Genomic DNA, 26,199 nt, shown 5'->3' with positions numbered 1-26,199 from the left:
CCTTGCCTATTTTTTCATACATCCAAGCATGCTTATAAAACCAACACAGAATCAGAGTTGGTTCCCTGATTCTGTGCTGCTCCAGGAAACAGCTCCCATCTGGTTTTCTGTCCTGAACTAACCTCACTTGAGGTCCAGGACCACCATAAGCCGTCAGTGAGCGTCCAATACAGCCTCACTACTCCTCTTGAGGGAAGTCCCCATTTGTGAGAGACACAAACCAAGGTATTTACCTGAAACGAGACAGTGTTTGGGCGGCTTTGAAATACTCCAACCAAGAGGGGGGGTGAGCGAGGGAGAAGCAAGAGAGAGCAGAGGAGGCGTGTGTGCAGGGGAGGGGGCAGGTGTGTCCGAGGAGGCAGGGGTGCAGAGAGGAGGCAGGGAGGAGGCATGGAGGAGGCAGGGGTGCAGAGAGGAAGCAGGGGTGCAGAGAGGAGGCAGGTGTGCCCGAGGAAGCAGGGGTGTGCACAGTGGGAAGAGGCAGGGGTGGAGAGAGGAGGCAGGGAGGAGGCAGGGAGGGGGCAGGGAGGAGGCAGGGGTGCCCAGAGGAGGCAGGTGTAACCACAGGAGGCAGGGGTGTCCGCTTGCTTTCTCACTGGGCTGCTGTCTTCCCCGCTCGTGAGGTGCTTCCAGCTCGTTGCAGACTCTCAGGTCGCCCCTTCAGAGCCTGGGATGAGGTCAGGGTGCAGGGGGAGGTGGAAGAAGCACCAGCTGTTGGAGCAGAAGAATCTGGAAGGAAGAGCTGCTGGTGTGAAGGGTTGTTCGGTAGAAGGCCCTTAGCTCCTCAGAGAGGAGATTCCTGGAACAAACGGAAGAGTTGGAATTGTTCCAGTTTAGGCAGCGAGCAAGGGCCAGGGCCTGGCCGGGTGGGGGACACCAGCTGTGGTCAGTGTTGCAGAAGGGAGGGGGCACGCGAGGGGCTGGTGCTGCAGGAGCGAACTGCAAACGGGGTGAAGGAGCTGCCGCGGCCGCAGAGTCCAAGGAGGGGCAGCAGGGCTGCAGGCTGGCGGGGCGTTACCAGGGCGACGTGTTACCAGGGCGACGAGTTACCAGGGCGATGCCTGGTGGGCGATGCAGCCTGGCCGTCGCATGCTGGATGGGCACCACCGGGTGAGGTGCGCAGGCAGGGCAGCCACCGGCCCCGCCCCCTCCAGCCTCCAGGCTGCTCTCCGGCAGCCCTCCTGCCAGGGTCCAGCAGAGTGGCTGAGACAGACATGTGGTCTACAGGTCACAACCCCGATGGCTGGTACTCTCTGTCCTATTTGGGGCTGGATCTGAGCTTTTAATGAGCCCCAAGCTACACAGGCGAGAGCTTGGAGCTGTGGCGATTACAGCCGACTGGGCTTGGTTCTGCCTGTGTGAGGATAGCTGAAATAGGGCAGGGGACTCAGGCCAGACCCGCGGGGCCCCAGACCAAGGGGACCCCCACGCCGGGTCTGTGCTCAGGCATCCACTCTCAGGCTGGGCCGTGCTCAGGGGGCCCCCTGTCTTGGATCAGTGCCCCCAATACAGCCATGGCTTCTGGACAGAATCTTTTTCTCTTTGAACAGGTCCTACAAACTATGTCACCAGTCCTGAATGCGGTGAAATCTCCAGACAATTATTTTTTAACATGTTTACATATAAACATATATGTAAACATATAGACATATAATACATATTCACTTAATATCGATTCAGTTCAGTCACTCAGTCGTGTCCAACTCTGCGGCCCCATGGACTGCGGCACACCAGGCTGCGCATCGCCCACTCCCAGAGCCTGCTCAAACTCAGGTCCATCGAGTCCGTGATGCCATCCCCCACTCATCCTCTGTTGTCCCCTTCTCGTCCCACCTTCAATCTTTCCCAGCATCAGGGTCTTTTCAAATGAGTCAGTTCTTCATATCAGGTGGCCAGAGTATTGGAGTTTCAGCTTCAGCATCAGTCCTTCCAATGAATATTCAGGACTGATTTCCTTTAGGATGGACTGTTTGGATCTCCTTGCAGTCCAAGGGACTCTCAAGAGTCTTCTCTAACAGCACAGTTCAAAAGCACCAATTCTTCAGTGCTCAGCTTTATTTATGGTCCAACTCTCACATCCATACCCGACCACTGGAAAACCCATAGCCTTGACTAGGCGGATCTTTGTTGGCAAAGTAATGTCTCTGCTTTTTAATATGCTGTCATAGCTTTTGTTTCAAGGAGCAAGCGTCTTCTAACGTCATGGCTGCAGGCACCATCTGCAGTGATTTTGGAGCTCAAGAAAATAAACTCTCACTGTTTCCATTGTTTTCCCATCTATTTGCCATGAAGTGATGGGACCAGATGCCATGATCCACATTTTTTGAATGTTGAGTTTTAAGCCAACTTTTTCACTCTCCTGTTTCACTTTCATCAAGAGGCTCTTTAGCTCCTCTTCACTTTCTGCCATAAGGGTGGTGTCATCTGCATATCTGGGGTTATTGATATTTCTTCCGGCAATCTTGATTTGAGCTTGTGCTTCTTCCAGCCCAGCGTTTCTCATGTTGTACCCTGCATAGAAGTTAAACAAGCAGGGTGACAATATACAGCCTTGACTTACTCCTTTCCCTATCTGGAACCAGTACGTTGTTCCATGTCTGGTTTTAACTGTTGCCTCTTGACCGGCATACAGATTTCTCAGGAGGCAGGTAAGGTGCTCTGGTATTCCCATCTCTCTAAGAATTTTCCACAGTTTGTTGTGATCCACACAGTTAAAGGCTTTGGCATAGTTGATAAAGCAGAAGCAATAAAGCAAAAGATGTTTTTCTGGAACTCTCTTGTGTTTTCGATGATGCAACAGATGTTGGCAATTTGATTTCTGGTTCCTCTGCCTTTTCTAAAACCAGCTTGAACATCTGGAAATTCTTGGTTCACATACTGTTGAAGTCTGGCTTGGAGAAATTTGAGCATTACTTTGCTAGCTAGTGAGATGAGTGCGATTGTGCCATAGATTGAGCATTCTTTGGCATTGCCTTTCTTTGGGATTGGAATGAAAACTGACCTTTTCCAGTCCTGTGGCCACTGCTGAGTTTTCCAAATTTGCTGGCATATTAAGTGCAGCACTTTCACAGCATCGTCTTTCAGGATTTGAAATAGCTCAGCTGGAATTCCATCACCTCCACTGGCTTTGTTCATAGTGATGCTTTCTAAGGCCCACTTGACTTCACATTCCAGGATGTCTGTCTCTAGGTGAGTGATCACACCATCGTGATTATCCGGGTCATGAAGATCTTTTTTGTACAGTTCTTCTGTGTATTCTTGCCACCTCTTCTTAATATCGTCTGCTTCTGTTAGGTCCATACCATTTCTGTCCTTTACTGAGCCCATCTTTGCATGAAATGTTCCCTTGGTATCTCTAGTTTTCTTGAAGAGATCGCTAGTCTTTCCCATTCTGTTGTTTCCCTCTATTTCTTTGCACTGATCGCTGAGGAAGGCTTTCTCATCTCTCCTTGCTATTCTTTGGAGCTCTGCATTCAGATGGGCATATCTTTTCTTTTCTCCTTTGCCTTTCACTTGTTTTCTCTTCTCAGATATTTGTAAGGCCTCCTCAGACAAGCATTTTGCTTTTTTGCACTTCTTTTTCTTGGGAATTGTCTTGATCACTGCCTTCTGCACAATGTCATGAACCTCCATCCATAGTTCATCAGGCACTCTGTCTATCAGATCTAGTCCCTTAAATCTGTTTCTCCCTTCCACTGTATAATCATAAGGGATTTGATTTAGGTCATACCTGAATGGTCTAGCGGTTTTCCCTACTTTCTTCAATTTAAGTCTGAATTTGGTAATAAGGAGTTCATGATCTGAGCCACAGTCAGCTCCCGGTCTTGTTTTTGCTGACTGTATAGAGCTCCTCCATCTTTGTCTGCAAAGAATATAATCAATCTGATTTCAGTGTTGACCATCTGGTGACGTCCATGTGTAGAGTCTTCTCTTGTGTTGTTGGAAGGGGGTGTTTGCTATGACCAGTGGGTTCTCTTGGCAAAACTCTGTTAGCCTTTGCCCTGCTTCATTCTGTACTCCAAGGCCAATTGCCTGTTACTCCAGGTGTTCTTGACTTCCTACTTTTGCATTCCAGTCCCCTATGATGAAAAGGACGTCTCTTTTTTATTTTAATCCAGCACATTTTATCTCTTATGTTACTTCAGCAAGAAAAAATATCACATCTGGGACAAGTTTATTATGAAAACTCGCTATTCCTTAGCATTTCTCCTGACACTTGGTTGGAATTCTTTCCCAATTCTCTGTCAGAAGCGGGTCAGTCAGGTGTGCCCCAGGACCTGTGCCCAGCGTTCTGTGAAGTAAGTAAATGTTCTGTAGAAAAGCCTTGCCTCTTTTTTTTTTTTTTTTTTTGACCTTGCCTTTGAGGAGCTTATAGTCCAATGAGAAAACTGACCCGCACAAAAGTAGTATATATGGGATCTTGTCCCAGGGCTGCAGCAGACCCTGGCAATGTCTAGATTTCACACAGCGAATTCTGGTTTTCACCAACAGGGCTCGAGGTGTAGGTGGCGTGCAGTCTGTCTGGCCTATAGCCTGCCCCTTGCACCTGTCTCCCGCCCTCTGGCCTCCAGTGTCCCCATCTCAGCAGCTTCAGTGTCCATCACACGTGTCTAAACTCCCATGTAAAAGTCTACATTTTCCTTATAATGGAGATACGTTAGAACAGTTGCTTATGGATATAATTTATAAATAAATAAGCATATATTATCAGCACAAGGTTGAAATATTTACTGTTATTAAAAAAAAATCCCAACAAACAAAAGTTCAGGTCCTGACAGTTTTACAGGGGAACTGTACCAAATATTTAATGCCTATTCTTCTCAAACTATTTCAAAAAATTGCAAAGGAAGAAATACTCCCAAAATGATTCTACAAGGCCAGCATCACCCAATGCCAAAGCCAGCCAGACACCACCCAAAAAAACAAGAAAATTATAAGCCAATATCCCTAATGAACATAGAGGCAGAAATCCTTAACAGCATATTAGCAAAATAAATTCAGTAATACATTACAAGGAGCATCAGCACGATCAAGCAGGACTTACCCTGGCACACAAGGATGATTCAGTGTCTACAAATCAGTCAGTGTGATACGCCACATTAACAAACTGAAGAATAAAAATGATACGACTGTCTCAATAGATGCAGATAAGACCTTTGACAAAATTCAATATCCATCTATGATTTTAAAAAACACCTCTCAACAAAGTGGGTATAGAGGGAACATAACTTAACATAATAAAGGTCATTTAGGACAAGCCCACAGCTGCCATCGTACCAGTAAAAAGCTGAAAGCTTTTCCTCTAAGATCGGAAACAGGATGAGGATGCCCAATCTTGCCACTTTTATTCAATATAGTTTTGTAAGTCCTAGCCACAGCAGTCACAGGAAAGAAAGAAATAAAAGCATCCACATGGGCGAGGAAGAAGTGAGCCTGCTGCTATATGCAGATAACTGGATACTACGTATGGAAAATTCCGGGCTCCACCAAAAAAATTAGAACTAATACATTCAGTAAAGCTGCAGTATACAAAGTTAATAAACAGTCATCTGTTGCATTTCTGCACACTAACAAACTGTCAGAAACAGAAATTAAGAAAACAATCCCATTTACAATTGTAAAAGAAAGAATTAAATACCTAGGAATAAATCTAACCTAGGTGGTAAAACCCTGTCCTTGGATAACTGTAAGACGTTGATGAAAAAACAGAAGACAGTACAAATCAATGGAAAGATATCCTGTGTTCATTGATGATTTGATCTCCTTGCAGTCCAAGGGGGTCCATGCTATGGAAGAATTAACATCATTAAAATGAGCATAATTTCCAAGGTAATCTATAGATTCAGTGTAATCCAATCAAAATACCAATGACATTTTTCACAGAACTGGAACAAACAATTCTAAAGTTTGAATGGTGCTGCAAAAGACCCCAAATCACCAAAACCATGTAAGAAAGAAGGGCCAAAGTGGAGGCATCGTGCTCTCTAGTTTCAAACTGAACCGCAGAACTGCAGTCGTCAGATCAGTGGGGCAGAAGAGAAGTCTGGAGATCAAGCCGCACGCCTGGGGTCAGTTAACCAGCAACAAGAGAGACCAGAAAGTGTGGTGAAGACAGTTCCTTCCACCAATGCAGCTGGGGAAACTGAGCAGCTACACGCAGAAGAATCCGACTGGACCACCTTCTCACACATACACAGAGATAAACTCGAAATAGACTGGGGCCTTGAGTGCAGAGCTGAAACCGTCGGTCTAGAAGGACGCACAGGCTGCATGCTCTTCAGCGGGGAGCGCGGGAGTTTTTCGGCTACGTCTCCTCGGGCGAGGGGAAAAAGCAAACCTTTAAATGGGACCACAGCAAACTGAGACGGTTCGGCACAGCCAAGGGAGCTCCAACACAACGGAAAGGCAGGCAACCAAACGGGAGAAGTTTGCAGGCCATGTGGCCACGAACAGGTCGGTTTCGTGGTTTAGTCGCTAAGTCGCGTCCGACTCTTGCGACCCCACGGACTGTAGGCTGCCAGGTTCCCCTGTCCCTGGGATTCTCCAGGCACGAATACTGGAGTGGGTTGCCATTTCCTTCTCCAAATAAGGGGTTAATATCCACAATATACAAGAAGCTCACACAACTCATCAAAAAACAAACAACCCAATTAAAAATTGGGCAGAGGACCTAAGTAGACATTTCTCCAAAGACAAGCAGATGGCCAATAGACACGTGAAAAGATGCTCGACATCCCTAATCACCAGGGAAATGCCAATTAAAACCGAAATGAGATACCACAGCACACCTATCAGAAAGGTTATCATCTAACAGGCAACAAACAGCAAGTGCTGCTGAGGATGTGGGGAAAGGGGTCCTCGTGCACCGTTGGTGGGATCGTACACTAGTGCAGCTGCTGTGGAGAGCAGCGTGGAGGCTCCTCCAAGGAAAACTAAACACGGAAAACCCGCGTGATCCAGCGATCCCACTTCTGGGCATTTTTCCAAAGGAAACAAAAACTGACTTGAAAAGACATCGGTATCCCCTGTGGTCATTGCAGTGTTATTTACAATAGCCAAGACAGGGAAGCAGCCTCCTGACCATTAACAGCCGAATGGAGAAAGCAGGCGTGGCACATATGCACGCTGGAAGATTATTCAACCTTGCAGAGAGTGAAGTCTTGCCATTTTTGACAACGTGGATGAATCTAGAGGGCACTTTGCTCCGTGAAATAAGTCAGGCTGAGAAAAGACAAAAAGTAAAGCAAAAGGACAACCAGAACAGAACAGAAGCAGAGTCGCAGGTGCAGGGGGCGCACGGGTGACGCCAGAGGGAGCGAAGGGGTGGAGAGAGAGAACAGCGAGGGAGGTGACGAAGAACAGCCTTCCAGCTGCAGAACGAATCAGCCCCAGGGACGAGGTGCGCAGCGTCAGGAATACAGCCCATAACAGGGCTATGAGGTTACACCGTGACACACGGTCCCAGACTTCCACGGTGATAATCTTGAAACGTGTAAAAATATCAAATCACTACGTTACACACCTGAAAATAACATGCTACCAAGTCAATCCTACTTCAGTGAAATAATGTTTATACGTTTAGTGTTGGGGTAAACCATCAAAAAGGTCGGGAGACCAAACGATTCCTCCAGTTAGTCCTGGGGGGGCAATAAATTGGGGGACTGGTCAAAGTCTCAGGGCATATCCCTGGCAAGCCTCATAGACGCATGCTAAATAAGTAAGCGCGTTTCCAAAATAGACAGAAGGATATCTGGCACACACACCCACAGGCACCCGGATAAGCAGACCCGATCACAGCTCCCGCTGGGAAGGAAGGCAGAGTTCCCACAGCCTGAGGACGGATATTCTCTGGGGAGGCACTGGAGGGAGTCGAGCGCGGGGCTAGCGGTGGAGTGCCGCTCCCCGGGGAACCCCGTCAGCCTCCACACTGCCGGACATGCCGCTCTGGCCCCAGGGAGCGCCCCGGGGCATGGAGGACAGGGCGGCTATTTTTGCTTTGACACAGTCGCCCCCGGGCAGAGCTCCGGCACCGGGGCCAGCTGCCCTGTGAGGACATGTGCTCCTGCTCAGACACACCAAGGCAGCCGGCGATCTGGACAAACTTAGCAAGAATTGCTCAATTGGAAAATCTAGGGGAATTTTCAAAAATTTCATCACAGTTCAAAGTTTGTTTTGTTCCAAAATGTTTTTTGTATTTGCATTATATGTGGGTGGGAGCCTCGCGCTCTTCTCAGGGTTGGGGCCCTAAGATCTCCACAGGGCCCTGCCCACAAGGAACCAGCCAGGAAACAGGCCTTGCCTGTGAAGCCGGCGGTCAGTGCCCAGCAGCACCCAGTTCCAGCCTCACCCTGAGGAGCTGGAGGTCAGCACCCAGCAGTGCCCAGCTCCAGCCTCTGCAGGATGCCTCCCACCTGGTCCCTAGATCGCAGGGCCCTATACCTCTTGGGTGTGGCTGCTCACTCCTCGCTTGTTCCTCCCTCACCAGGTCACTTCCACAGCCCCAACCCTAGCCCAGGCAGCTGGCTGTGCTTTCTGTGGACAGACGCCTCCTCCGTCTTCCTTATCCCCACCCCAGATTCCACCACCTTAACGCCCAAGCACACACCCCACTTGTGTTCCCTGCGACTGGATGCCGAGCTGCTGCAGATCCGGCCTCTGTTCCCAGTGAACCAAGCTCTTCAAACACCATCGGAGCGGCCGTGCTCCCACACCCCCCTGGGCACCCCCTGGATGGCCATGAAGCCTCCCTCTCATGCCCAGAAAGGCCGCTCACCTCCGGGTCCTCTGCACTTGCTGCCCCTCTCTTTGGACTAACCTGAGGATCCTCTCCACAGAGACGCCCTCTCACATGGTACACATGGGCCAGAGCCCAGCGCCCAGCACCTAGAGCCCAGAGCCCACTGCCCAGCGCCCAGTGCCCAGTGCCCAGCGCCCAGCGCCCAGGGCCCAGGGCCCAGCATCCAGCACCCAAAGCCCAGCACTCAGCACCCAGCGCCCAGCGCCCAGAGCCCAACACCCAGCATCCAGCACCCAGCGCCCAGCACCCAGAGCCCAGTGCCCAGAGCCCAGAGCCCAGAGCCCAGAGCCCAGCGCCCAGAGCCCAGCAACCAGCATCCAGCACTCAGCGCCCAGTGCCCAGTGCCCAGCACCCAGCGCCCAGTGCCCAGGGCCCAGAGCCCAACACCCAGCATCCAGCACCCAGAGCCCAGCGCCCAGCACCCAGAGCCCAGCGCCCAGGGCCCAGCACCCAGGGCCCAGGGCCCAGCGCCCAGCGCCCAGGGCCCAGCGCCCAGCGCCCAGAGCCCAGCGCCCAGCGCCCAGCACCCAGATCCCAGCATCCAGCACCCAAAGCCCAGAGCCCAGCACTCAGTGCCCAGTGCCCAGCACCCAGCGCCCAGCACCCAGCACCCAGAGCCCAGCACCCAGCATCCAGCACCCAGAGCCCAGAGCCCAGAACCCAGCGCCCAGCACCTAGAGCCCAGAGCCCAGCCTCCAGCATCCAGAGCCCAGAGACCAGAGCCCAGCGCCCAGCACCTAGAGCCCAGAGCCCAGCCTCCAGCATCCAGAGCCCAGAGCCCAGAGCCCAGAGCCCAGAGCCCAGAGCCCAGCGCCCAGCACCCAGAGCCCAGCGCCCAGGGCCCAGGGCCCAGAGCCCAGCACCTACAGCCCAGAGCCCAGCGCCCAGGGCCCAGCACCCAGAGCCCAGCATCCAGCACCCAGAGCCCAGCATCCAGCACCCAGAGCCCGGAGCCCAGCACGCAGCGCCCAGTGCCCAGCACGCAGCACCCAGTGCCCAGCACCCAGAGCCCAACACCCAGCATCCAGCACCCAGAGCCCAGAGCCCAGCACCCAGTGCCCAGTGCCCAGAGCCCAGCACCCAGTGCCCAGCACCCAGCACCCAGAGCCCAGCGCCCAGCACCCAGAGCCCAGAACCCAGCATCCAGCACCCAGAGCCCAGAGCCCAGAACCCAGCGCCCAGCACCTAGAGCCCAGAGCCCAGCCTCCAGCATCCAGAGCCCAGAGACCAGAGCCCAGCACCCAGCACCTAGAGCCCAGAGCCCAGCCTCCAGCATCCAGAGCCCAGAGATCAGAGCCCAGAGCCCAGAGCCCAGCGCCCAGCACCCAGAGCCCAGCGCCCAGGGCCCAGGGCCCAGAGCCCAGCACCTACAGCCCAGAGCCCAGCGCCCAGCGCCCAGCACCCAGAGCCCAGCATCCAGCACCCAGAGCCCAGCATCCAGCACCCAGAGCCCGGAGCCCAGCACGCAGCGCCCAGTGCCCAGCACGCAGCACCCAGTGCCCAGCACCCAGAGCCCAACACCCAGCATCCAGCACCCAGAGCCCAGAGCCCAGCACCCAGTGCCCAGTGCCCAGAGCCCAGCACCCAGTGCCCAGCACCCAGCACCCAGAGCCCAGCGCCCAGCACCCAGAGCCCAGAACCCAGCATCCAGCACCCAGAGCCCAGAGCCCAGAACCCAGCGCCCAGCACCTAGAGCCCAGAGCCCAGCCTCCAGCATCCAGAGCCCAGAGACCAGAGCCCAGCACCCAGCACCTAGAGCCCAGAGCCCAGCCTCCAGCATCCAGAGCCCAGAGATCAGAGCCCAGAGCCCAGAGCCCAGCGCCCAGCACCCAGAGCCCAGCGCCCAGGGCCCAGGGCCCAGAGCCCAGCACCTACAGCCCAGAGCCCAGCGCCCAGCGCCCAGCACCCAGAGCCCAGCATCCAGCACCCAGAGCCCAGCATCCAGCACCCAGAGCCCGGAGCCCAGCACGCAGCGCCCAGTGCCCAGCACGCAGCACCCAGTGCCCAGCACCCAGAGCCCAACACCCAGCATCCAGCACCCAGAGCCCAGAGCCCAGCACCCAGTGCCCAGTGCCCAGAGCCCAGCACCCAGTGCCCAGCACCCAGCATCCAGCACCCAGCACCCAGAGCCCAGTGCCCAGCACCCAGAGCCCAGAACCCAGCATCCAGCACCCAGAGCCTAGAGCCCAGAGCCCAGCACCCAGCACCCAGAGCCCAGAGCCCAGCACCCAGAGCCCAGAACCCAGCATCCAGCACTCAGCGCCCAGTGCCCAGCGCCCAGCACTTAGAGCCCAGCGCCCAGCATCCAGCACCCAGGGCCCAGAACCCAGCATCCAGCACCCAGCGCCCAGTGCCCAGCGCCCAGCACTTAGAGCCCAGCGCCCAGCATCCAGCACCCAGCGCCCAGAGCCCAGCACCCAGCATCCAGCACCCAGCACCCAGCGCCCAGCGCCCAGTGCCCAGAGCCCAGTGCCCAGCATCCAGCACCTAGAGCCCCGAGCCCAGCACCCAGCATCCAGCACCCAGCACCCAGCATCCAGAGCCCAGCACCCAGCATCCAGCACCCAGAGCCCAGCACCCAGCGCTCAGTGCTGCCCTGCCAGCCTCCCCAGGAGCGGGGAGCGCGTGGCTTTCACACCCTGCAGGCCCCCTGTAACCATGAGATCCACCCTGTTTCCAGCTTCACTCCAGGAGCCCAGAGTGATACATGTAACAGTGTTGATTTCACAAAACGAGGGGTCTTGTGGGGAGCACGTGCACACTCGGCCATTGATCCCTACCTGACCTGCAGACAGGCTCTGCTTGGGATCCGAGTGTTTAAGAAACGTTCCTGTTAAAGATCAGGAGGTTTCGACGTGAAACCCAGATTTCCGGGTACTCCTTCCCGGCGCCCTGCCCTCCGAATGGGTGCCTGGTCTTCCGGCCCTCCCGCCCTCCCCACTGCCTTCCCCACCGCCTTCCCTCTTCTAGACGCGGGCTGGTTGGTGCATGAGGACACCGGGTTTCAGAGGCGCCTTCCCTCTGGAGGGAATCTCATCAGGGAGGCGTGTCCGGGCTGCTGCCAGGGCCGCCGGCAGGGGGTGACCTTAGGGCCAGGGCAGGACTGGATGGACCCCCCTCCCAGCCAAGACCCCGGGGCGGGAGTTAGGCAGCTCCAGCAGCCCCTCCCGCAAGGCTTGGGGCTCAGCTGGGAGGAGCCAGGCTTCCCTGCAGCCCTGAGAGCCAGGCCGGGGACCCCACACCAGAGTCACCAACAGGCTGCCCTCAGTCACCTGCAAGCTTTCAAAAATCACAGCTGCCCCAAAGCAACAAGCGGCACCAGACCCCAGCGTCGGGTCCCGGTGAAGGCGGGTCAGGTCACAGTTCCCGTAGGCGCGGTCGGGATGTCGGTTCACAGGACTGCCCGGGACTCTGGCTCAAGTCCATGACTGAAAACCTGGGCCGCGATGCCAGGCCAGGTGCATTAGAAGACGGTCCCCAAGCAAAGCGCAAGGAGGGGACCACAAGGAGGCAGAGGACGGGAGGGCGGCAGAGACCCAGGCCTTCCAGGCCCCGCCCACACGCCCGCCCAGGCCCCGCCCACACGCCCGCCCAGGCCCCGCCCCCTTCTCATCCAGGCTCCGCCCCCACACCCCCTGCGCCCATGCCTACCCAGGCCCCGCCCCTAGGCCGTCCAGGCCCCACCCGCTTCTGTCCAGGCTCCGCCCCTGGGGCTGTCCAGGTCCCGCCCCCATGCCTGCCCAGGCCCCGCCCCATGCCGTCCAGGCCCCGCCCCCACGCCAGTCCAGGCCCACCCACACCCCCTGCGCCCCAGGGTAAGTCCCAGGAAGAGCCCCGCGATGTGGGGCTGGCCCCCACCCCCTCCGGCGGGGGACCCTCCGTCTGTCTATCTGGTGCGCTCGCTGTTGTCCCCAGGGCGCCGGGCAGTCCTGCACCTTCAACGACACGTTTAGCGGTTCATACTGGGGCTGAGCCAAGGGCCTCGAGGCTGGACCCTGAAAGTCTCACGAAGTTCAGCTCCCACCCAATCTCCACCTTCCCCTGCCATCTCCACGACTGATTCCGTCTAATCACAGCTGTAGTCAGCTGAAGCTCAGCCTCCAGGGTCCCTGTGGGCCCCAGGGGGCTCCTCAGCCAGGCTCTGGTCGCCCCCCGGGGCCCCTGGGCGTGGGTCTTGCAGGAAAGACGCTCCTCCTCTCTCACGGCTGCCGGCCCCTGAGCGGCCTTGCAAGCTCACCGCAGAACCTGGGTTCACAGGACATGCTGGCCTGCTCCCTCACCCCACCCCTCCCGGACCCACCGAGCTCCGTCTTCACCCCGTCTTTGTCTGCCCCTCCTCCCTTCCACCCTGACTCCCGCTGCACAACAGACACCACTCTGCTCCCAGAAAATTCTCTAATTTAGAGCATCTCTCTTGCTTCTCATTTTGAGCCACATGAGAGCCGGGCCTGCACTTGGGGACCCTTGCTGAGCTGCCTGGGGTGAGCAGACAGGCTTGAATTCAACCCAGATCAAGAAAAACAAACCCTCCTTCCTGGAGACACAGCACAGGGTCTTCCTTCTTGGGGACCATGAATCTGGGGGCTACAGGCTGGCCCTTTACCTGAACCGATGTCACTGTGCCGACTTGGGAGAAGCGCCGCCCCTGTGAGGGTTGGTGCTAAGGACCTGAGGACAGTCCGGCCAGCAGGACTCCTGCACCCAGGCCTGGGGGGGTGCCCGCTCTGGGAGGAGCAGCTGTGATCCCAGGACTCCTCCTCCAGCTTGGAGCTAAAGCGTCTGGTCTTCCTCCCATTTGCAGGATGGAACCAGGGACATTCCTTATAGCCTCCCTGGTGGCTCAGACGGTAAAGAATCTGCCTGCAATGTGAGAGAGCTGGGTTCGATCCCTGGGTTGGGAAGATCTCCTGTAGAAGGGCATGGCAACGCACTCTAGTATTCTTATCTGGAGAATCCCATGGACAGGGGAGCCTGGAGAGCTACATTCCATGGCATTGCAAAGAGTCAGACATGACTGACCGCCTAACACTTCCATCGGGACAGACACATAAGCCCAGGTGTCCTCCAGTGTTGGAGTCGAGACGACCCGGCATCTCAGCGCCTCGTGCTGAAGGCTCTCACCATGACTTGGTGTAGTTAGGCCAGGGTCTGCTCCACGGGGTCGCCCAGGGACCTGTTCCTTCCTCTGGCCCACGGGGTGCCTTTGGGACCCCCTCCCCGCATTCCGTGCATGCTGGGCGGCAGAGGCAAGTGGGCTGGCTGAGTGTTGCCCCACTGCATCCGCAAGGCTGGCTCGGTGACGCAGACATCCAGCAGGGACCACCATGAAGCTGGTCCTCCCCTCAGTGCAGGAGGGGTGGAGGGAGGACAGCAAGGCCACTCCCGCTCCGGGTCCCTCCGCCTCTCAGGTGCTGACCGTCCTACCCCTGGGGCCACAGCCACGGGTGGCGGGGGGCACACTGTCTGTGGAGACACAGAGTGGAAACAGGAGTTTGGCCATAAAGGGAGGCCGCCCAGGCGAGTTCTGCTCTCCAGCCCGGATTCGGGGTTGCTGGACAGGACTGAGCGCCTTAGGCTCCAGCACATGGCCCAGCTAATGGGTCACAGCCGGGGCAGGCGCAAGGCTCAGCCCAGGACGCGGGGCGGCTGGGCATGGATTTCACAGGATGTGCGTTCTCTGGTAAGTGATGACTAGACAAAGGATGAGACCGTCCTGACCTGGTGTGGCCGTCACCGCAGCCCACTGAAAATGGGGTGCTTGTCTCTCTCTTCACAAAGGCTTGGGAGCGCCCCCTCCAGGCCTCGGCTGTAAGCTGCTCAGCGATGAACCACCATCCTGTGCAGAACACGGGCTTCCTGGGCAGCTGCCCAGAGGGAGGGATCAGCGTGCATCTGCAGGCACGGCCAGAGGGAACCCCCGTCTCCACCAACCACGGGCCCCACCGGCCGGGGAGCCCTAAGGGACCCCCTTCTGCCTCCCGGGCGTCCACAGGCCACCCGAAGCGGAAGCGCATCTCGCCGGGCTGTGCCTGCAGCAGGTGCCGCTGAAAAGGCAATTTCCGTCCAGTGCGGTCACCCTCCTGGGGACCCTGATCTCAGGCGGAGGTGGGAGGGCAGGGGTCTCGGCCAGCCCCTGGAGCACGAGCCCCACCTCCATGTCCCAACAGGTGAGCCCGAGAGTTCGTTTGCTTGGCTGTTGACCAGCCCCATTGTCCCACTAAATCAGTGCGTAAAGCCCGTGAGCCAGCCCCAGCCAGGCAAAGGGTCCTGTCCAGAGGCACGGAGCTGGCCTCACCCATGGGCCACATGCCAGGGTCAGCCCAAGACAGTTCCACCCGCCCGGTGTCCCAGACCCTAACCTCAGGCTTTGCTCAAGATTAAGGCACTAATCCATGTTCATCTCCGGTCATTTGAAGCCATTTTTCAAGGTAATTCGGGGCCAGGACAGCTGAGACAGACACAAAACCTTGGGCAGGAATGACCTTTGACTCCCATTGGAGGCGTCACTAAGGCGTCAACAGGTGAAGCGTTTCTGCCCTGTCCTGACAACACTGATTGATAACAGGGAGCTAATCTCCTGCCTTTGTTCCCGGGGGCAAAGGTTTGCCCTGGGTCTTTGAATCCGGCCTTTCAACTCTGAGCGGAGTAAATCATAGCAGGACCCAGACCCGGATTAATGCCGGCAGGAAACGCCTTCTGCAGCCGGCACTGCCCACCCCCTCCCACACCTGGGAAACGGGAACCAGCGAAGAGGGCGGTGAGGACGAGAGTTCCACCCTCTGCGAAGGTCCGGCACCTGATCTGAACAGAAGCGGGAGCTGGGGAACCAGCGTGCAAGCAGGGCCCCACGGGGCTCAGATGCCAACCAGGGTGACTGCGGGCGCTCGGCCAGCGGGGAGGACTGGACACGTCAGAGGTGCGGGCGGAATGCGCGCTCCCTCAGGCCGAGCCCTTTGGCCCTTCCGCACCCCTGGCCGTCGTGGGCCTCCTGTCCAGGGCTGTCCTCTCGACCCCCTGCAGGCCAGCTGCCCTAGGGGAGTCCACGCTGGAGCAGCATGACCAACAGATGCCACCAGAGCCTCACCAAAACGTCTCACGGAGCAGAGAGGTCGGCCTTCACAATGCATTTCATTAAACCAACATCCAGAAAGGGACACACGCACCCCAGGGCCTGCAGCAGCACTGCTCACGAAAGCCAAGACGTGGGAGCCACCTAAGTGTCCAGCCACGGGTGAATGGACAAAGAAACTGCGGCCTGTGCGTAAGGAAAGATTATATTATGCATCTGCAATGAGATATTGTCATAAAAATATGAAATGCTGCCATGTAGAGCAACGTGAATGAATCTTGAGGGTATTGTCCTAAGTTAAAGAAGACAGACAGAGGAAAGCAGATACCCTGTAATCTCACTTGTATGTGAATCTAAAAAACAAACAAAAACTCCAAGTCCTTGGCTGTGAAGACCACATTGGTGGTCACCAGAGGGGAAGGGGTTCGGGAGGAGTGGGGTGGGCGGAGGGAGCCCCGCTCTGCTGCTGGGCAGTGACCAGGCCTGGGGGGGCCACCCTGCAGGGTACGCAGATACCAAATTACAATGCTGAGCACTTGAAACTTACATTTTCAAAAATTCAATAACTAACTTCATGTTTAAATCTTGGTACTTAAAACTGCTAAAATCTTTTTCCTGTTTGGAGGAATAGAAATACTGACAATTTTGGATGTTTTTAAATACAGTAAATATACATATATATATATATTACTGTAGGAGGGAAGTGAAAAGCTGACTTAAAACTCAACATTCAAAAAACCAAGATCATGGCATCCAATCCCATCATGTCATGGCAAATAGGTGGGGAAACAATGGAAACAGTGACACACTTTCTTTTCTTGGGCTCCAGAATCACTGCAGATGGTGACTGCAGCCATGAAATTAAAAGAATGCTTGCTCCTTGGAACAAAAGCTATGACAAACCCAGACAGCATATTAAAAAGCAGAGACGTTACTTTGCCAACAAAGTTCCATCTAGTCAAAGCTATTGTTTTTCCAGTAGTCATGTATGGATGAAAGAGTTGGACTATAAAGAAAGTTGAGTGCCAAAGAATTGATGCTTTTGAACTGTGGTGTTGGAGAAGACTCTTGAGAGTCCCTTGGACTGAAAGGAGATCAAACCTGTCCATCCTAAAGGAAATCAGTCCTGAATATTCATTGGAAGGACTGATGCTGAAGCTGAAGCTCCAATTCCCTGACTACCTGATGCGAAGAGCTAACTCATTAGCAAAGACCCTGATGCTGGGGAAGTTTGAAGGCAGAAGGAGAAGGGGACGACAGAGGAGGAGATGGTTGGATGGCATCACGTATTTGATGGACATGAGTTTGAGCAAGCTCCAGGAGATGGTGAAGGACAGGGAGGCCTGGCGTGCTGCAGTCCGTGGGGTCACAAAGAGTCGAACATTACTGAGCAAAAGAACAACAATAGCAAGATATATGCATTAGAAACTTAGGGTAAATTTAAAAAGAGAAATTAAAAATGTAAAAAGGAAAAGAAGAGGAAGTCATTCAGGTCTATCTACCAAAACCAGTTGTTGGTATTGTTTGGTAAACAATGGCACAAAAGCTATTTTTTAAATGTCATTATAATAATCTGTCTAAAAATGTTTTCCTCAGTCTTTGGTGGGGAAATATTAAAATACTGAGGAACATTAGAAGATGTGAACAAATGGGAACACACAGTGTTCAGGGATGTTCCAGGCTAATATTGTGACCATGTAGATCCCGCCCCTTAAAAGCTGTGAGTTGAACGCCGTTCCAGTCAGAATGCCTGCCATATGCATCACGGAATGAATAAGCGGATGGTAAAGTGCATTGGAGCAAGGAGCTCAGAACAGCGAGGACCACTTCAGAGGAGGAGGAGCAGGGAGGAGGTGGTGGCGGCTGCCCTGCCGGGTGCTGAGACTGACTCGAAGGCTGTGATGAGGCTGTGGTGCTGGGAGCCGCTGCCGGGCCGGATGGAGAACCCAGAAACAGTTACGCAAGTGTCGGGAATTCAGACATTTGACCGAGGTGTGAGTGTGCAAGGAAAGAATGAACTGTTAACACATAAGGGTGACGTGGCACCGAAAGCAAGGCAACAAACGGAAAGACAGGCGAATCAGACTGCACCAAAACTAGCAATTCTGTGCGTAGAGGACACGGCCTAGAAAGCAAAAAGAAGCCTTCAGAGAGGGAGAAAATATTTGCAAACCCTCTCTCTGATAGGGTTAATATCCGGAATACATACATAATCCCTACAGCTAAAGAAAAGAAAACAAACTAATACCATGGGCCGTTGAACCGTCATTTCTCCAGAGACAGATGATGAGGAAATGGCCAGTGAGCACGTGAGAAGGCTCTGCACATCATCAGTCAGTAGGTGGCACGGGGCAAAGGCACTCCTGAGACGCCACCTCACACCCAGCAGGACGGCATGGTAACGGCTGAAAAGGCGCCTGTCGGTGCAGACATGGGGAGCCTGGAGCCTCACACACATGGGCGGGTGGGCGTGTCTGGTGGAGAACACTTCAGTGCCCCTCCAAAATTTAAACATAGAATTATGAGGCGCCCGGCAGTGTCCCTCCTGGGTGTATACTAAAAAGAATCCAAAGCAAGAACTCGAAAAAATGTTTGCACGGTTATGTTCACAACAACCAGAAGATAGAAACAACTCTGGTTCCACCAGCAGATGAAGGATAGAGATGATGTCACACACACTCGAGGGAATACTCTTCAGCCTTTGCTGTCCTGTTGCTAAGTAGCGTCTGACTTTTGGCAGCCTCATGGACTGTGGCACGCCAGGCTTCCCTGTCCTTCATATTCCCAGAGTTTGCTCAAACTCGTGTCCACTGAGTCAGTGATGCCATCCAACCATCTCATCCTTTGTCATCCCTTTCTCCTGCCCTCAATCTTTCCCAGCATCAGGGTCTTTTCCAATGAGTCACTTCTTCATGTCAGGTGGCCGAAGGATTGGAGCTTCAGCTTCAGCATCAGTCCTTCCAGTGAATATTCAGGGTTGATTTCCTTTAGGATTGACTCGTTTGATCTCCTCAAAGTCCAAGAGACTCTCAAGAGTCTTCTCCAGCACCACAGTTGGAATCAACTGTTCAGTGCTCAGACTTCCTTATGGTCCAACTCTCACATTCTTAAAAGGAAGGAAAATTTGATTCCTCACCAAAAACTGAGGCCAGGATCTGGGGGCAGAGCTGGCTGGCTGTCACCCTCTCACACACCTGCTCTGTGGCTCTGGCCCCTGCCCCCTGCACCTGGGAGGGGCAGGGACGTGAAAGAGAGGACGTGCCACCTCCGGGCAGGGAGAGCAGGCCTGCCCTCCACCCCCAGCCCCGTCCCTGCCCCGGGCCGCCTAGCAACCCCGCCCATGCCCTGGAAGGTTCTGGAGCGGCTGTCCGCCTCCCTGCTGCCAGCAGAGGGTAGCTAGGACGAGGCTGCCCCACTCGCTGAGCTGGCCCCTGCCCCAGAGTGGGGCAGAGCATGAGACCGCAGCCTGGGTCCCTGGTTGCCCGTGGCCATGGGACCCACAGGGCCTGAGGGAGGGACAAGCCCTGAGCGTGGCGGTCCCACCCGCGGCCACGCCTGCCCTGGGCAGCACTGATGCCCACCGGGCTGTGCCCCCCACGGAGTCCACCCGGGACCACCAGGGCTGGCGTGGGCTCAGCTCCTCTGCTGAGGACGGTCCCCTCCTGGGGCCGCTGTGCCGTGTCCCGGGGACGGTGGGCCCAGAGCTGCAGAGGCCGCACGGGAACGTCCCACACGCCCCGCAGGGCAGCCACGGGAAGGAGACGGGCTGTGACGGGCCGTGGACGATGGCCGGACGGGGCCAGGCAGCTCCAGCTGCTGGTGGTGACAGGTCATCGCTGACGACAGCAAGCTGGCCGGGGCAGGACCCAGGGGGGGTCTGCCAGTTCCTCAGGAGAGTGGATGGCACTTAACTGAAGGCCGTGACCTCCAGGGACTGCGGCTCACCCGGAGTTTGGAATTCCACCGGCAGAAGCGCCGGCCTCCCAGCGCATCTCGGGGCGTCTCGGGGCCCCTGCGCGTCTCAGGGCCCCTGCGCGTCTCGGGGCTCCTGCCCAGGGTCCCCAGGCCATGGCCCCCCTCAAGGTGTGGTCAGCGGCCCATGTCCCTCCTTGGGCAGCCGACCAGGAAGCCACAGGGAGTGTCCTCCGGGGGACGGCAGGCTGTCTCTGAGAAGCTGCTCAGGAAGTGAAAGGCTTACGGCCTCGAGGGGGCCCCTTTGAGAGCAGGGAGACAATCTCTTCTGAGGGCTCTAGCCGCTGGCTTGAGGTCATTTGTGTTTGTAGAGGTGAAATCGGCCCAGAGTCTCCCCAAGCCAGAGCGACGCCCCTCACAGAGCCTGTGACAACGGCTTTTCTGTCTGAGAGCTTCCTGCCACAATCGGTGGGTGGGGGCCGGTCTGCTCACCCCTGCGTGCCCAGTGGATGCTCTGGACACCGGCCTGTGAGCAGCACCCCTGCGGACAAGTTGAGCCGGGAACCTGGGCCCGGGGTCCTTTGTGGAAAGGCTCTCTGGGATGGAGGAGCCAGCCCCAGGACCCAGCCCCTTGACCTGGCCACAGGCCATTCCTCCTGGACCCTGGCGTCCCACCCCAGGGCATCCAGCAGGGCCTCCTGTTCACACCATTTCTTGCCCCCCAAAGCCCAAGGGGCTTGCTTTTGTTTCTCTGTTGGTCTCACAGAGATAGAGACATGGAGCTGGATAAGCAGAGTTTCAGTCCCCAAAGTGGGAAGGAAGCCACGAGAAGACCCCTGCTCCTGCGGGATGCAAGACCCCACTCTCCTGGCCTTGAGGCTGCTGCGAACGTGAATACAGAGGCCCAGGCCACCAGCTGGATGCACATCCCACAGGCCCAGGCCACCAGCTGGACGCACATCCCACTGCCAGAGCCACGGCCAGCGGTCCTGGCAGGAGCCAGTGTCCCCAGAAGCTGGAGGGAAAATGGATTGAGTGCCGAGCAGAGGAGCCCAAGTCAGCTTCAGGGCTCAGGCACCAGTGGTGGGGAGCCGGGGTGAAGGGGTGAGGGGTGAGGGGGAGAGAGAGGGGGTGAGAGGGCAGAGGGAGCGAGAGGTTGGGGGTGGGGGCTTGGTGGTGCCCTTTTCTGGGCTGTGAGCACAGATCTTGCTCTGGCAGCTGAGACAGGTAAGGGCGGAGGTGGTAAGGGCTGAGGCAGTAAGGGCTGAGGGATAAGGGCTGAGGCAGTAAGGGCTGAGGCAATAAGGTCTGAAGCAAGGCCCACAGCACAGACTGATGGTATGAAACCAGAGGCGGCCCCCGCTGGGGCTGCAGGTGAAGGAGGGAGCAGGGCACGGGAGGGCATCCACTTGGCACTCATCCTGTGACCACCCCCTGCTGCGGGCAAGCCTGGGAGAGGAAACATGAACCAAATCACGGAGTCAGACCCTTGGTCTGATTGTTGCTTTGGGGATCGTTTACCTTCAGACCGGCCCACCTGTTCTCGGTAGCACTTTATTTGGGCTGTTGGGGGCATGTTATCTTGCTCAAACATTCCTTTGCTGAGCTGGACAGCGGCTGAAGGGAGAGCTGGCTGTCTGAGGACCCGCCCCCACCCCATCCCCCTCCCCGACCCCTGTGTGGCATCCCTGGGGGACTGGGCCAACTCCAGTCGGCAGGACCCCCTGGTTGGGCGTCTCTGTCAGGAGCTTCTAATTTGCACAAACGTTTTCACACTCCTTCCTGGTACAGGAACATGTCGCCACCTCGTCTCAGCCTCTGCCAAACTGAATGGCACGTGTGTGTGCAGAGTGTTTTCTGTTTTCTGGGAAAGATAAACAAACAATGCTCCCTTTGCATAATGTCTTGGCCCTCGCCAGGGAGCTTGCTAGGGGAGGTACCTCTGGCTAACGAGGGGCTCCTCTCCATGTGAATGCTCTGGTCGGGATTATCATAAGGAAATCCAGGCCAAGGAAGGATTTAGCTTTTTGACAGAGATTTTATATTGTGACCCTGGAAGCGGAGTCCTCAGGGTGGACCTAGCTGATGAAATAAGCCTTCCTGCTCATCTGAGGCCCCGTCACATGTAAAAACACGCCCCTCACCAGTCCCTCAATCCAGAGTGCACCGGCCCCCAGCGCTGCCTGGGCACAGGGCCTGGGCTGTGTTATTCTGCACGTGGACAGCGGGTCCTCCTGATGGAAGGAGAGGCTCTCCAAGCACAGGAGCCCTGGGCAGAGCTGAGCACACAGATAGAGGCTGGTCACACCAGTGGTCAGCAGATTCGCACAGGCTGCACCTGCGTTCGCAGCGGCCTCTTCATGAAGCAGCCTTTACAACACGGAGGAGACCGGTCTGCTCTGCCCAGCCCCCAGCCCCGGATCGCCCCCTCCCCGCAGCTCACCCACCGCCAGGCCCCTCTGCACACATGCCTCAGCGGGCCGAGGTCCATCTGGCTGGTGGCCTGTTCCGAGCGGGTCCTGCCCGGTGTCTCTGGCCCCGGTCGCTCTCTCGAGCGGCTCCTACCCCACGCAGGCTGGAGGCAGCATGCAGACCGCGCCTGGAGAAGCCCTGGTTCAGCCCCCAGGCTTGCCGCCGTGGGGCCGGCCCTGTCAGCGTCAGCAGTGCTTTGCCCCTTTGGAAAAATGGCAGCATTGGAGCTTTAAAGCTCACATCCTCATCAGAAAGCACTGTTGAGTTTAAACAAAAGTGTTTCAGGAGTCTTGGACGGGACTGCACACTGGTGCTGGGCTCCACCCACCCACGCCTGCAGCCTCGTCAAATCCATCAGCCACCCTTACGGCTGACAGAGAGGCGATGCAATCTTGCCCAGCTGTTTGCGGAGGAGGTTCGGGGGAGGAAACGCCATCAGATCAGCAGCTCTCAACTGACGGATGCTCTCCCACCGCCCCCACCTCGAGGTGATATGTTTATCGCCAGCTTCACCGCACTGCACAGGAGACAAATAACCTGGAAGTCAGTGTCTATAGCCCGCTCACACCACTTCCATGACACACAAAATATCAAAAACGGGGTCCTGAGTGTAGTGATGGGAGTTCACGCAACCAGACCCGGGGCTTGGGCTCCCCGCACCCAATCCAGGTCCCAGGGGAAGGTATTCTGTAAAAAGCAAGATGGCTCCCCTTAGTGGTGAGTGCCTGCTCCATCCTAAGAGGCAGGACTCTCTTCTCCCCTTCGTTTCCAGTCACCGCAAAATCGTAATGTGATTCTGCAGAACGGAAAGGCAGCAAGCAGGCTTCGGGAATGAAGGGATCAATGGACTTACTGTGGCGGCTGCTCCGTCTCTGGGCCCTCACTCCGCTGTTGCCATGGAGACCGGCAGCAGGCAGGTTGCCTGACAGTAGGCATCTGTGAACTTGGATTTCCTACTTATTTGTTTTCTAGCTATTTCTTAGGTTACTTTTTAAATGGGTTTTAAAAGTATGCATCCCGTCTGCTTTAATCTATTGACAGTGTTTATCCAACCTTCTCGCTTCCTACATAGCAACCTCTGGGCACTGTCGTTTTGTTTAAGGTGCTTGCTTTGTTTAAGAGGAGCATGCTGCACGTCACTTCCTTCATTAAACTATACATCTATCATTTTTCAAACTCAGAGAGCAGGTGTCCCCTCTTAAATAATTGCATGTCTGCACATCTCTGGGTTTTTTGCCATGAGGCTTTGTTAAATGAATTCAAGATGCCGTTGAGCTTCAAACACTTGGAAAAACGTTGTCCTTATGGAAAATTGGGTTCTCAATAATACATGCTACGGAGCTCAACCAAACTAATTACGCATCAAAATAAAATTCAAAATCTTTTAAAAAGCTGGTTTCAAAAGTAGGTGTTTGCTTTACCTGTTAACAGATACAGAGATTAAAAAAAATAATAGTAATCTTCAGTGAAGCTGAAACAGTATTTGATAAAATTTGGTATTAAAAACTTTAATAAAATAGGATTGTATAAATATTTTCTTAACATGGCAAAATATATCTATCTCAGCCCAAAGACATTATGAAGAGAAAATAATAATAATGGTAAAGAGACAACATGCAGAAACTTAAATACTGCAGACCAACTTGTAACGATGTTATCTGTTTGACTGGAGTAACTATCACTCCTGTCTAACTCACCTCCCCTGGGTCTAGATATTGCAAACTGCAAGCTTCATAGTCGTGGCATTCAGCTTTCTTGGAACACTGTGGGACATATTTGTTTTTTAAAAAAGGAGAAAATAATGACCAACTAAACTAAAAAAAAAATAGAGCATTTAATAAGATATCACAGTATAAAATTAAAAGAGAGAAGCTAATAGCTTTAAAAGATACAATCAAAGAAGTTAACCTCCCATTTAATCATCCAAAGTTTCTCAGAATAAACCCAACAAGTTAAGAAATGAGAAACCCTTTTAAATGCCCCAAAGAATTCATACAAGAAAACATGACAAGTGGAGAGGCTTGCCATCTTCCTCCCAGGAGGACTCGGCCACACAGGCTGCAGTCTGCACATCTGTTCTATAAATTAATGCCCTACCCACAAAAATAAGGAGGGATTCAGGTTTTTCTGAATATTTGATTTTGAATTTTTTATCATGAGAAGCCGACTCAGTTCAGTTCACTTCAGTTGCGTCCAAATCTTTGCAACCCCATGGACTGCAGCACACCAGGCCTCCCTGTCCATCACCAACTCTCAGAGCTTGCTCAAACTCATGTCCACTGGGTTGGTGATGCCATCCAACCATCTCATCCTCTGTTGCCCCCTTCTCCTCCTGCCTTCAATCTTTCCCAGCATCAGGGTCTTTTCTAAGGACTCAGTTCTTCTCATCAGGTGGCCAAAGTACTGGAGATTCAGCTACAGCATCAGTCCTTGCAGTGAATATTCAGGACTGATTTCCTTTAGGATTGACTGCTTTGACCTCCTTGCAGTCCAAGGGACTCTCAAGAGTCTTCTCCAACACCACAGTTCAAAAGCATCAATTGATCAGCGATCAGCCTTCTTTATGGTCCAACTCTCACATCCATACATGACAACTGGAAAAACAGTAGCTTTGACTATGCAGACCTTTGTTGGCAAAGTAATGTCTCTGCTTTTTAATACGTTGTCTAGATTGGTCATAGCTTTTGTTCCAAAGGGAAAGCATCTTTTAATTTCATGGCTGCAGTCACCATCTGCACTGATTTTGGAGTCAAAGAAAATAAAATCTGTCACTGTTTCCATTGTTTCCCTATCTATTTGCCATGAAGTGATGGGACCAGATGCCATGATTTTGATTTCTTGAATGTTGAGTTTTAAAGCCAGCTTTTTCACTTTCCTCTTTCACCTTCATCAAGAGGCGCTTTAGTTCCTCATCACTTTCTGCCATAAGGTTGGTGTCATCGGCATATCTGAGGTTATTGAATTTCTACTGGCAATCTTGATTCCAGCTTGTGCTTCATCCAGCCCAGCATTTCTCCTGATGTACTCTGCATATAAGTTAAATAAGCAGGGTGACAATATACAGCCTTGCATACTCCTTTTCCTAATTGGAACCAGTCTGTTGTTCCATGTCCAGTTCTAACTGTTGCTTCCTGACCTGCATACAGGTTTCTCAGGAGGCAGGTCAGGTGGTCTGGTATTCCCATCTCTTTCAGAATTTTCCACACTTTATTGTGATCCACACAGTCAAAGGCTTTGGCAAAGTCAATAAAGCAGAAATAGATGTTTTTCTGGAACTCTCTTGCTTTTTCGATGATCCAGTGCATGTTGGTAATTTGATCTCTGGTTCCTCTTTCTTTTCTAAATCCAGCTTGAACATTTGGAAGTTCTTGGTTCACATACTGTGGAAGCCTAGCTTGGAGAATTTTGAGCATTACTTTGCTAGCATATGAGATGAGTGCAATTGTGTGGCAGTTTGAACATTCTTTGGCATTGCCTTTCTTTAGGATTGGAATGAAAACTGACCTTTCGAGTCCTGTGGCCGCTGCTGAGCTTTCCAATATGGTGGCATATTGTGTGCAGCACTTTCACAGCATCATCTTTTAGGGTTTGAAAGAGTTCAACTGGAATTCCATCGTCTCCACTAGCTTTGTTTGTAGTGATGCTTCCTGAGGCCCGCTTGATTTCGCACTCCAGGGTGTCTGGCTCTGGGTGAGTGATCGCACCGTCATAGTTTTCTGGGTCGTTAAGATCTTTTTTACACAGTTCTTCTGTGTATTCTTGCCTCCTCTTCTTGATACCTCCTGCTTCTGTTAGGTCCATGTCGTTTCTGTCCTTTATTGTGTCCATCTTTGCATGAAATGTTCTCCTTGGTATCTCTAATTTTCTTGAAGAGATCTCTGCTGCTGCTGCTGCTGCTGCTGCTAAGTCACCTGAGTCGTGTCTGACTCTGCGACCCCATAGACGGCAG

Source organism: Capra hircus, chromosome 9, assembly GCF_001704415.2.
Source record: "Capra hircus breed San Clemente chromosome 9, ASM170441v1, whole genome shotgun sequence".
In the NCBI taxonomy this organism is placed as follows: domain Eukaryota; kingdom Metazoa; phylum Chordata; class Mammalia; order Artiodactyla; family Bovidae; genus Capra; species Capra hircus.
This window is presented reverse-complemented; position numbering follows the sequence as displayed.